Genomic DNA, 12,896 nt, shown 5'->3' with positions numbered 1-12,896 from the left:
CTTGCATATTGAAAAACAGGTTGACTGGTGCAAGGCATCAAATGACTTGCCTTCTCTGATAGAGCAGGTACCATTCCAACAAAGGCCGATTTTGTGGTTCATGTGTGATGAAGCAGTAGCCCATTTTCTCAGAAATGTCTTGGAACACCTCACACAGACATTTAATGTTGAATGAATTGGTCGGGAAGGTCCTGTATGTTGGCCAGCTTACTCCCCCGTTCTTAACCCTTGTTTTTGGTTATGGGGACTCTTGAAATATTCGGTGTAGGCTACTCAATTAATGATATACAAACACTATTGTAACACATCATCAGTGCCTGGCAGTGCATCTGTGACCAACCTGGAGTTTTTCACAGATTGTATGATTCCCTAAAACGTTTTCTAGAATCATTTCTTCTTATGAATGGACACTATAATGAGCACCACTTTTAGCGAAGGCTCACTAGTGCAGGTCGTTTGCAATAGCAAGCACATTATACGAGAAGCTTTGCTGTTTCACAGCAACAGACTAATGTGTTCTCATATGTTTGATTATTTGTTTACTGCATTCTGTAGTCGTTCGTAATAGCGAAGATCTAGCTGTAGAAGAGATGTTTTTCACAGTAGCGAAGATGAATAAGTTCTCATAGCTTTTAAGGTATGCATTTGGGAGTTCATGTTCTCTTTTTTTTGTCCATACAATAACCTTTCAAAGCATGAAATACTTTTTTCAGATTGTATTTATACTGGCCTAGAAAACCAGGAAATAAAGATTCTTCTGCTGGACAGGGCTCACAAAGTACTATTATTTGCACAAATGACTTAACCTAAGTGTATCAGTACTCACTTTGCACTCTTCCCAGATGACATTGTTGTTTACACAGGCTGTCTCCACGTAATTTACGAGCCATGAGTTTACTAAATGGCACTGTCGAAATTTCTCGATGGCAAATTGAAATTAGTCTCGAGAAATTTTGTGCAGTTATGCAGACCGCTGAGTTTCACTAAATGGGAGGAAGCATCCCAGCATGTCTTCTTCTCACAGCTTTAGTGGAACTGCAATTAAAGGACGTGTATAGCTGTAGTTACATCAATTTCTTTCAGAATTAACCCATGCTCATAGTAAAAAGTGGGGCCCAACAGCAAATTTATTCCTGCAGAAATTGGTTCTTCTACTTGTATTATTATGGGTCTGAACTCTAGGGTGTGGCCACACTGTGAAAAGAAATCAGAAGTTTTGCAGAAAAGGTGCCTTGCAGATCCATCTAGTCTGTCATAAAAACATTTACCACAACAGCCACAGTTAACACATCATTAAGAAGGGGACACAATTCCTTTAAATCAATACAAACAAGTTATTTCCTGAACTTATTTAATGCTGAAGAGGAACTTCTCTCAAATTAACCAAATGGAATAAGAAAATAAAATTTCACCAGTTGCAATATGAGCAGCTGAAAGATGTCAAAGACCACTTAGAAGGATGCGCATGGGTATTTAAAACCAGAAAATGGAGGCAGAAAGGCAAAATTTATTAGTTCAATAGAATACAAGGGATTGGGCCCAGATGAGTAGTGTCTCTTCTATATTCCATGGGAGATACAAAGCAAGTTTGCTGTCCTCTCATACATGCTCTCTCATGTATAAAATTCTGATTGCACAATACCACCAAGAAGAAGACATTGCCTAGCGCAAAATACTGATTTCTTCACTGCAGTACTTCTGATAAGCAGGTGATATATTCTATCAAGATATGCTAAAAGTCCATACAGTTTTGGACAAGGAAAATCCAAACTGGGCAGTGTCCACATTGACACCCAGTCAGACAGACTCCATAAGCATATCACATACTTTGGAATATTTATAAGCTGTTGAGCACCAAATGCATGAGACAGTTGTTCAGTAACACATTTGTCCTATCTTATCCTACTTCAACAATGAGATTAAGTGAATGATCAAGTACTAACATTATTTACCTATTTCACTTTCACAGAACTACAAGTAGGCTACCGTGTGCACCATACAATTTTGTTTGAAGCTAACATTTCACCGAATCCATTTCATAGGATTTACTTCAGTGAACAGCATCAATTTCATTTCACCCCATCCTCTGTACTGTACACAGAGTTTTATAAAGTAAGATATGTTCCTTCACCTTTTAATAGACAGATATGCATGTTTTTAACTCCTGGCCCACTTCAAAACATATAATCATGTCCTAACAAAAATGTTTCTATTTTTACCTTGCAGTTTACTTGCATTTTTTCTTTGTGCCATCATTTCATTCATCCTTTTTGTTTACAGTCTACTAGCCAACATCTCTAAAATTTCTTTCCCCTTTGATTAATCCCGTTTCTGCTACTATCTGCCACTTTTTATGACTTCATCTCTGCTATGTTATTTGAGAGTAACTAATTATTCTGTTTTTGTTTGTTATATCTATCCATTCTTTACTTCACTGTAAAATATTCTATTCATGACCACTCAATTCATATCCATCAACATGTCTACATTTTCCTCTGCAATTACAAGCACTGACTAGCCACAATCGGTTTCCGAAACCGAAAATGCTCAGAGAATCTCATCATTAACTCCCTTCTTTCTGCTATCTAAACACTAGTTGGCAAAAAAGGAAGGACTAATATACACAAATCGGGGCAGACTTCAGTTTATTGGTAGAATACTAGGAAAATGCAATCAGTCTATGATTAAGATTGCTTAAACATCACTCTGCGACCCATCCTAGAATATTATTCAAGTATGTTGGGCCCTTACCAAGCAGGACTGATGGGGATATTGGATGTGTACTGGGAAGAGCAATGTGAATGGTCATAGGTTTGAAACTTCCTGGCAGATTAAAACTGTGTGCCGGACCGAGACTCGAACTCAGGACCTTTGCCTTTTGCGGGCAAGTGCTCTACCAACTGAGCTATCCAAGCACGACTCATGCCCTGTCCTCACAGCTTTACTTCTGCCAGTACCTCGTTTCCTACTTTCCAAACTTTACAGAAGCTCTCCTTCACAGGAGGCTGGTCACAGACTGTCAATCAAACCAACGTGATGATGTTACCTGAATGCTTGCCTATCATAAGCACTTTCATGCTGACGCTGTAAAGTTACATCATTGCCCGCCAATTGAAAACTGGCGATTCTGGGGAAGGGGTGGCTGCTTATGGACAGGTGTAAGAATATGATGTGATTTTAGAAAATACTTAATGATCTGAATATGAGCTGGAATGGATATTACTGTTTTACATGGACTCTAAGAATTTACTGTTATTTAATTCATGAAAAATCTTCCAAGTTAGTAAATTATAACAGTATATGTAACATTACTATTCATCAATAGCCTGAAATCCCCTACTTATGAATATTGCATCCATCTTGAAATAAATCTTTTTTGAGTCCTCAAATTATTCAGAATCTTAATTACTGGCTGAATTGATTAGTAAGAGGTGTTTTCTGATCCAGAAAGATCATAACATTAAAAATATATAGTCAAACTTCAGAATCTTGCAGACGTTTATGTACACAAGGCAATCGACATTATGAGGGTCCACACTTTTACTGTCAATTATTTCATAACTTAATTTGTTTCAGATAATTTAAAATATGTTAGCAGAAATTTCTTTCCGAATTTACTCCGAATTTTTCTTCAGAGTAGGTATTAAAATCCATGGAGAAGAAATAAAAACTTTGAGGTTCGCCGATGACAGCAAATGACTTGGAAGAGCAGTTGAACGGAATGGACACTGTCTTGAAAGGAGGATATAAGACGAACATCAACAAGAGCAAAACGAGGATAATGGAATGCAGTCGAATTAAGTCGGGTAATGCTGAGGAAATTAGATTAAGAAAGAGACTTGAAGCAGTAAATGTGGTTTGCTATTTGGGGAGCAAAATAACTGATGATGGTCGAAGTAGAGAGGATATAAAATGTAGACTGGCAATGGCAAGGAAAGCGTTTCTGAAGAAGAGAAATTTATTAACATCGAGTATAGATTTAAGTGTCAGGAAGTCGTTTTGTATGGTGTGTAGCCATGTATGGAAGTGAAACATGGACGATAAATAGTTTGGACAAGAAGAGAATAGAAGTTTTCGAAATGTGGTGCTACAGAAGAATGTTGAAGATTAGATGGGTAGATCACATAACTAATGAGAAGGTATTGAATAGAATTGGGGAGAAGGGGAGTTTGTGGCACAACTTGACTAGAAGAAGGGATCGGTTTGTAGGCATCAAGGAATTGCCAATTTAGTATTGGAGGGCAGCGTTGAGGGTGAAAATCGTAGAAGGAGACCAAGAGACGAATACACTAAGCAGGTTCAGAAGGATGTAGGTTGCAGTGGGTACTGGGAGATGAAAAAGATTGCACGGGATAGAGTAGCATGGAGAGCTGCATCAAACCAGTCTCTGGACTGAAGACCACAACAACAAACAACCAGCAAACTGGGAATTTCTGCCTTAGAATGAATTATAACAATATCTCCTCTGCCCTTGATAACCTCAAAATGTTTTTTTTTTAATTTTGTGGGGTTGTCCTAACTTCAGTTAGCGATAACTTTCAATTGCCTGAGCTTCCAGTAAATCTAAATGTTTCATTGTAATCAAGTGGATAAATAAAAAATTCATCTAAGGTTTTAACTGGACTTTCTCATAAGTAACAATTTGACATATACCTGTCCATATTACATATTGCATGTGCAGTCACATCAGATATAAAATGAACGAACTAAAAATTTTAGCTGTAATCTATATTAACTACAGTAAACAGATACTTAAACACTAAGAAAACTGAGAGTCTGGGATTTAATACGCTATTTTTCACTCTCTCAATAAGTAACATGGCTATAAATATAAAGAATCTTCCGGATTACAAGTGAAACTTTTTATATTCTTGAAAATACTGAAATGAGTATGAATTATTCAAAGACACTACTGAAGCACCGTGATTTAATGGGTTAAGCTGGCTTTTCAAATACATTAAAAACATATACATACATATCTCCACCGCCAGCCTCAGAGGGCAGTTGCTATTTTACGAGTATGGCCATGTCAGATGAATATTTCATCTGGGAATACCAATGGTGTTGAATTTAGTTCAAGAGCTTAGATAAGTTACTACAAAGATGTAGTGTACACATAAATATTGAGCTCAACATCGAATTTACCTCAAAAACATTAAAATCATAATGAAAGAATAGTGTGCAAATGATGAATAGTCGTTCAAAAATCATTTTTGAATGAATGAATGTGGATGAAGAATAGCTTCAAATCTGTGAGTGAAAACACACTGTGCAAATACCACAGTACTTCCAAAATACTGATAATTCTTTACAAATTTTATAATAAGCTGATCCCAGTAAATCACGTGATAAAAAGAAACTTTCAAAAGACAGAACGAGATTTCTATCAGCTCCATAGTTATGTACATTATTTCATTAATTAAAGAAACGAATTGCAAAAATGCATTTTAATATGTTTATGTACATGTTGACTCTTTGGCTCTTAGTTATAACAAATGATGAAGGAAGCTAACATATAGGAGATATCAGTTTTATTATCAACCCTGATATATTTTTATTCATATAGTATCTACAATCTCTAGTAATGTCTTGTCTTTTTTTAATTATATCCATCTAAAACTCCCAATCTGATGCTAGAGGGATGTCCTTTCCTTACATATGTTACGTAACTGAACAATAGCAGTCCATTACTTTGCCATACATCTAGTTATTTAAGTAAATGACTAAAGTACTTGATAACCTAGCCATTGAATCGATGGACTGAGAATAAAGGAATTTACAATTGGTAATATCTACTGGTTGTTCTTCAACCTTGGTAACATCTAATGGTCATTCTTCAGTCTCTTTGGTAATGGTGGAGGAAATAACTTGATGCCAGGCAATTAACAGCATCTAGCTTCTCTGACTGTTATGACAGCTGCCTCCATATTGTGTCAATAAGATGTTTCCACATGTAATATGACTGTCATCAGCCGACAAAACTGTGTGTGATGTATTCATGCATAAGTTTTCATTGCATATGGAAATCAAGGTTTATTTGTCTAACATCATACCTGTGAGGCTAATTGTTCTCTATTACACAACATATTTCCAAAATAAATTTGTAGATTTTCTTTGTGAAAGGTTTTAATAAATACTTGATAAATTCCAGAGTTCTATTCTATATGTGGTGAGAAAAATTAAGATGCATTTTTTCAGGCATAAAATACGTCTTTTGAAAATAAAACTCTATAGAGTAGCTATTTTACACTGTTAATTCATAGCTTTCTTAACAACTGATATGACAGTATATTGTAAAATACATTATATGTTCTCACTTGCAAAACAATGTCATTGACAGCTGCCTTCAGTTTATCGTAATTCATTCTATGCATCCCATTGTACCAAGCGAGGTGGCGCAGTGGTTACCACACTGGACTCGCATTCGGGAGGATGACGATTCAATCCCACGTCCGGCCATCCTGATTTAGGTTTTCCGTGATTTCCCTAAATCGCTCCAGCCAATTGCTGAGATGGTTCCTTTGAAAGGGCATGGCCGGCTTCCTTCCCCGTCCTTCCCTAATCAGATGAGACCGATGACCTCACAGTTTGGTCTCTTCCCCCAAACAACCCAACCCAACCCCATCCAATTGTAAACTAACTGTAATGTATCTATTTGTTGAAATATCTACTAGCGGAAGAATCAAGACTGTATGCCCTGCCTGCTTCTCAGAATCATAGAATTCTTGAATGAAAAGTTGTTAAGAAATGATGACCACAACTGTTAAACCTATGACACCATCAAAAGGAAAATAGCACAAAATACAGCAAAACAATCTAAAGATGACATTTAGTCTGAGATACATTGCTTGCCTTCACCATGAGCAGCGTAGCCAATGCTGGATAACTATCGAATGCAAAACTGCATATCGCAAGTTTCATCTACATACCGTTTATGGACTATCCTGTCAGTACTAGGGGGAACATAGACACATAGATGTGTAGTTGTAAAATGTCACATATCTTTCAAAAACAGTCTCTGTACACCAATGAACTGTCTCCAATGTTGTATGGACTGTCTGTTTAGTATTAAGTTAACTAAGGATGGCCTATAAAGCTGAAAACCATTTTTAATGAGCTGCTAAAAATATTATTTTGGAATTTCAATATTGTGTAATTATATATGTATACACTTACTGGAGATTAAATAATATCTAAAGGACACAGATCTCAATGTGTGACTCTCTGCAGACACATGTCTAATAATGAGATTCAGGGCTATATGCAAATATAGTTAACTATACAACATAACAATACTGTAACTGTTTCTCATCACCAACTCATGTTAGTGCCTGCCTATCAGTCACCAAATAAAATTGTAAGTCTAACAGAAGGGATAGTCAAGACAGTAAATTATTTATTGGAACTGATCTTATGCCAAACTTCAGCCCTGATGTGTAAAATCGTGATTATCAGTGTCCAATTGCAGGCAGAAATCCAAGAGCACAGTGAAGTGGGGGGGGGGGGGGGGGGTCATAGGGTAATGATTCCTAAAATAGTATTTTAGTAAAAGCGTTCTAAAGTATATTATTAAGGGGGCTTAAGTCAACTGATGCACATTTGTGAGATTTTTTTTTAAAAAGACAGTGTAATTTGTAAAACTTCACACACATATGTTTATTGACATTTTTATGTTACAAGATTCAAATGTGATTGTCTGACAATATATTGAATTTCTGATGTTCTATTTTGGTAATGTATTTAATCAATAAAAGCTGGAAACTTATGCCTTTTAAAAAAAAATACATGTAAAAGATACTGAAACTGCACACTCATTTTGTTCATATTAACATCATCTTGACTGCCTATAGCGTAACATATACAGTTCTGCTTTTCACAATACTATTGCACCATTTTACAACAATTACCAGTGTCTGACAGACCACTCACTCATCGTCTTGACTGTTGTTCCTTACAGGCCAAGTCAAAATCACCTCATAGAGAGATAGCTGTTCATCATACAAATAACATTTAATTTTTTTTCAAGTCCTTGATTGTATTAGACATAACCACTCCTGACGAATAAGCTAGTTTTTCTGGTGCAGTCAATGGATCACATAGACAGTTCATACAGAAAGTGTGACTAATCAGTCCATTGATCTTTACAGAAGCTGTTATCCAACTTTTTCTTGTGTTATCGAAAACAGAATGTGAGAAAGTGCTGATAGAGAATGTCATATTCCCTTGCCTTCCACTGGTTTGAATTTTTTCAAAAACTCTGGTTCTCCTGTGTTACAGCTGCCACCATGACTTGAAGTCTAGCATTTCTCTCTAATGAGAAATTTACCTCATTTCGAACTGGTAAACAACCTCTGTGACATCTTGCAAGAAGTGCTGTCCTGTTTCCTTTTTACAGTGGCGAAATCTCTGACACAGGCTAAAAAGACTCAATGGAAATTAATGTTGAATTTTATAAAATTTCCGAGAATTGGTTACGAAACACAGAAATCTACTGAGAGTGTGATTCTTATTCTGAGCCTAGCAGTTTTCAGAGAATGGACGAAATTTGTTATAGTCTTGTGGCATACTCTTGGAAGCACTCATTATATTACAGATAGTAAGTAAGCACTACTGCCAATGTATAATGCAGTGCACATTTAACTTTGTGGACAACAAAGACAACAATGGACAACAGTCAAAACCATTGCAGCTTATTGCTTTCCAAAAATAGACTACTGGTAATGTCATTTATGGATACGAGTAGAAAGTATTAAATGATGTGCAGCATCGTCAGTGCCCCTACCTAACCTTTATTTTCAAATAGACGTGAGTTACTACTAATGTCTAATTACTTTTAAAATGACATGAGCCATTGACTGACAGGTGCGTATAAAAATAACAGTGTTTTTCAGAACCCTGTAGAATGTATGCTAACTGAGGGACTGATACCCCTAACATGTCAGTTTGTGCAGTACAAAGAAAGTATTTGGAGCACTAGCAAACTCAGAATCATCCAATTGGGGAAGATGCTCTTTTAAATTATATGATTTTATATTTTTACATGTATCTATGTCCAAATTTATCAGTTAATTTTTAGAGAATAATATTTTGGGGAAGCACTTTGATGAACTCCAGTTGTGAATATAAGTGTCTTGTAACTAGTAAATTACCATGTTTGTGCAACATGGAATATTGTTCCATGTGTATGGGCTTGCATTCTGCCTTTGTGTGGAGAACATTCCAACCACATAAAGACGTCTTTTTGGAAGCTGATCTTGCTTCCTGTCATCAACAAGCTCAGCACAGTTTATGAGCCCACAGCTTGCACCAACAAGCAACAGGCAGCTGAGTACTCCAAAACATAAAGAACAAGACTGCACCTGCTCCTGCTAACAAAAAAACAAAAGGTAGAAAGACTGAATTCCCACTGTGAAAATGACTGGAAGAACCACTATCCCCCTCACTTATATTCTCGCAAAGCCATTGTCTGGAAATCGATGTCCATGAGTGTAATGCTAACGGAAATATTCGTAATGGTGCATTCTCACTTCAGTTTTGTGTAATGTAAATTGTGGTGTTGTCAAAGTAGTGAACATTTGTTGCTTTTATACAGATGTGTTCAAATTATTAGACTAAAGACATTTTTTTCAAAACGTTACATTTATTACACATTTACATTCGCATACAGATTATATTTATACATTCAATACTTTGTACGTATGCCTTTGGTCTTAATCAACATTTTTATTATGTTTGGCATAGTTTTTATTAACTTTCCCCATGACATTTAATATCATTGCCATGGTACCAGATTTACTCTAGTTTCTCCATGAGATCTTGTTTGGTAGTTATTGTAAATTTCCTTATCCTCTCTTTTACAAAAGCCCATAAACCTTCAGTTGGGTTCATATCAGGGCTATTCCCTGGCCAACGCAACACTTTCAGTTGCTTTTCATCCAAGTGCCTGGAAACACTTTTGGCTTTGTGGCAAGATCATGCATAAAAATTGCATCTTTTTTAGGAAACCACTCGTTTATTTGGGGGAAAAATTCCTTTCCAAGGATTTCTTTGTATTGGTCTTGCCTCATTGTCCTTTCAACAATGTATAATCTGCCAGGCATCACACTCCAGACCATAACGGAAGTTGGATGCATCACACATTGCTGCACTAGCTCAGCTTTGAAATGTTCTCCAGTTCTGCGACGAACATACTGGCTGCTTTCTTCCATAACAGTGAATACAGATTCATCACTGAAGCATAACTGAAGCATGTGTACAAACTCGCAAGTTTGAAAACTTGGGAATAGGACCATAGGAGACCTCAACAGCCCCAAAATTCAAATGCGCATTTCTTGAGCATCAATAAAATATCATAATTTCAAGTCGAAACTCATAACTTTTGAGATCATACCCACTTAATTTACCATGTCATTGCACATACCCTAGCCCAGTCCTCACTCGTCCATTCCTGAAGTTGTTTAGCCCACTGCAGTGTTCTGGGTTTCATGGCAGGTGTGATTTTCTGTTTTTTCCTTCGTTGGCGTGCCTTTAAACCACATTCAAACAGTCTCCTCACTGTCACCAGGGAAACTTCAACAGCCAAACCTTTCAGCTGATGGTTCATGAATGTAGAAGTAAGTTTATGGTTCATTGTTGCATGTTCGTAAGTCTTCTCATTGTTATAGGACAGAGTTTTCTTTTATGTCCACATTTTCCATTCCTGTTTGGCCTGTATTCCCCACCTATCAGCATGGAAAGTTTGATTCTGCTGACAGTTTTTGCGATATTCTCACTCTGTCAGAAATTCCTTGCTGTGCATGACGATTTTCAGCAAGAAGTGCTACCACAGCCGAAACTTCCGAGGTGAAACATCTTTTGTCTTCCCCATAACCTCACTTTCTCTTGAAACTCCACGATTTATTCCTATAACTAAGAACATGCAAGTTCACAAGCTATAGTATGTATGTCTTGTTAATGTAGCAATAAGTTGATAGAAAAAATAACAAGATGAAGTACTCCACAGAAACATAAAACATTACCGTAAGCACAGTTTCAAAACATATACACAGACAACTAACACCACCACGATTTGGAGGGAAAATGACAAATGTTACCAACTGTGAAAAATTCAGTGATCTGTGAGTTGCTTGGAAGAGAAACTTCGTGACATAAATCAGACCATTAAAATCACAGTCTAACATAACAGTCACGACACTCGCTGCTTTAAAAGTTGTTACCGTTTGACAGCTGGAGTGACACTAGCGCTCTAAGCGGCGATAAAGGAGAACTTCAGATGCATCATAAGCATAACGTTTGTTTTGTATCCCTTTCCTACGTGACTTACGAAAGTCCTCAAAGCGAATAACACTGTCAGAAGTGCTGTAATACGATAAATTTGCCATTAGAAACTTTACATCCAATGACATATGCACTAGTTTATCAGTATTTAGAAGCGCTGTACCTTCTGCTTTAAAAGGCGGAACATATTGTTTCCAATCCCTCATATTATTTGTATGCCTTCCACGTACCTCTGCAATGTACGCACTGATGGAAACATAAAACATTCTCATAAAACCCGTAAGCCTGAGTGCTGTAATGTAATAAATTTCCAATTTGCAGATGGCCTCCTAATCTGGCTTAACAACAAGTCAAGGGCACCTTTTTTGAATATGGTGATCCTATAGTTCTTCAAAATTGGTTTGTCCTTCTGATCCTTCTGGTACAGTTTCTGCTGCTGTCTGTACTTAGAATAATAGGCACTTCCCTTGACCTGCAACTGTTTTGCACGAAGTCTAGCGATCTGCACTTTCTGACACTCCACACGCTTTTTGTAGACACAGATAACTGCACTTAATTTTGCCACTTAATCGTCAAAGCAGGTCAGTGTTGACGATTCTGATGAATCTGGCACTGATATATGGAGAGTTGAACTGGCTGTTTCTGGGCTATAGATTGTTTTGCAGCTTTAGACGAATTGTCGAATCTTTCTGGCAGTTTCCTCTTCATCATGAGTTGATGTGACTTATTTGGAATGTAAAACAATTTGGTGAACTGCATTCCACACGAGTTTATTATTGTCTGCATTCATGAACTGGTTTTATTCGACGTGTAGGAGACAAAACCTAAAATTATTATAGAGATAAGATCTTCTCTTCTTTTATTCACTAATCATTTTCTGCTCCTACAACGAAACATTAATCACCAATATACATTTAGTTTGCAGCAAATTGTAACGATACAGTTTAGTAACATGATGGTATATACCTCACAGGGTCCTTAGGAAACCTAAAAAAAGACAGATGTCGTATCTTCTTCTCCTTCTTGCTGTAATTTATTGAGGTGCGCTATGCTCCCATTTGTAAAACCATTGTACAAACTAAAATAAACAATTACCATTCGCTTTCGCTTTCACGATCGCCCCGATCTCAACAGTTTAACTTACTGGCAACTTGGTGCACTGCTGAAGCAGCAGGCAACAAAATCGAGATGAAGTGTTGCGACTGTTCTATTAGATTATGATTGAAACAAGTCAATTATTACCCGTTTCTCCCTATTTTTATGCCAGAAAACTTAAGAGTATCAAAAATAATTTTCAGTCTAATAATCTGAACACATCTGTACTTCTTAAATTATGTGCCAAATGTAAAACTGAAATTTTCAGACAAATGTTTTTCAAACTGTATTTCTTTGAGTTGCAATTTCTTGGAATGTATGCTAAAGGGATGTGTTGAGTGCTAATATAAGCAAATTATTATATTAAAACATATTATATATTTTTGTTATTATTATTATTATTATTCAATACTCTCTTTCAGATTCTGAAGGTGGCAGGGGTAAAATACAGGGAGCGAAAGACTATTTACAATTTGTACAGAAACCAGATGGCAGTTATAAGAGTTGAGGGGAATGAAAGGGAA

Source organism: Schistocerca serialis, chromosome 1 (assembly GCF_023864345.2).
Source record: "Schistocerca serialis cubense isolate TAMUIC-IGC-003099 chromosome 1, iqSchSeri2.2, whole genome shotgun sequence".
Classification (NCBI taxonomy): domain Eukaryota; kingdom Metazoa; phylum Arthropoda; class Insecta; order Orthoptera; family Acrididae; genus Schistocerca; species Schistocerca serialis.
This window is presented reverse-complemented; position numbering follows the sequence as displayed.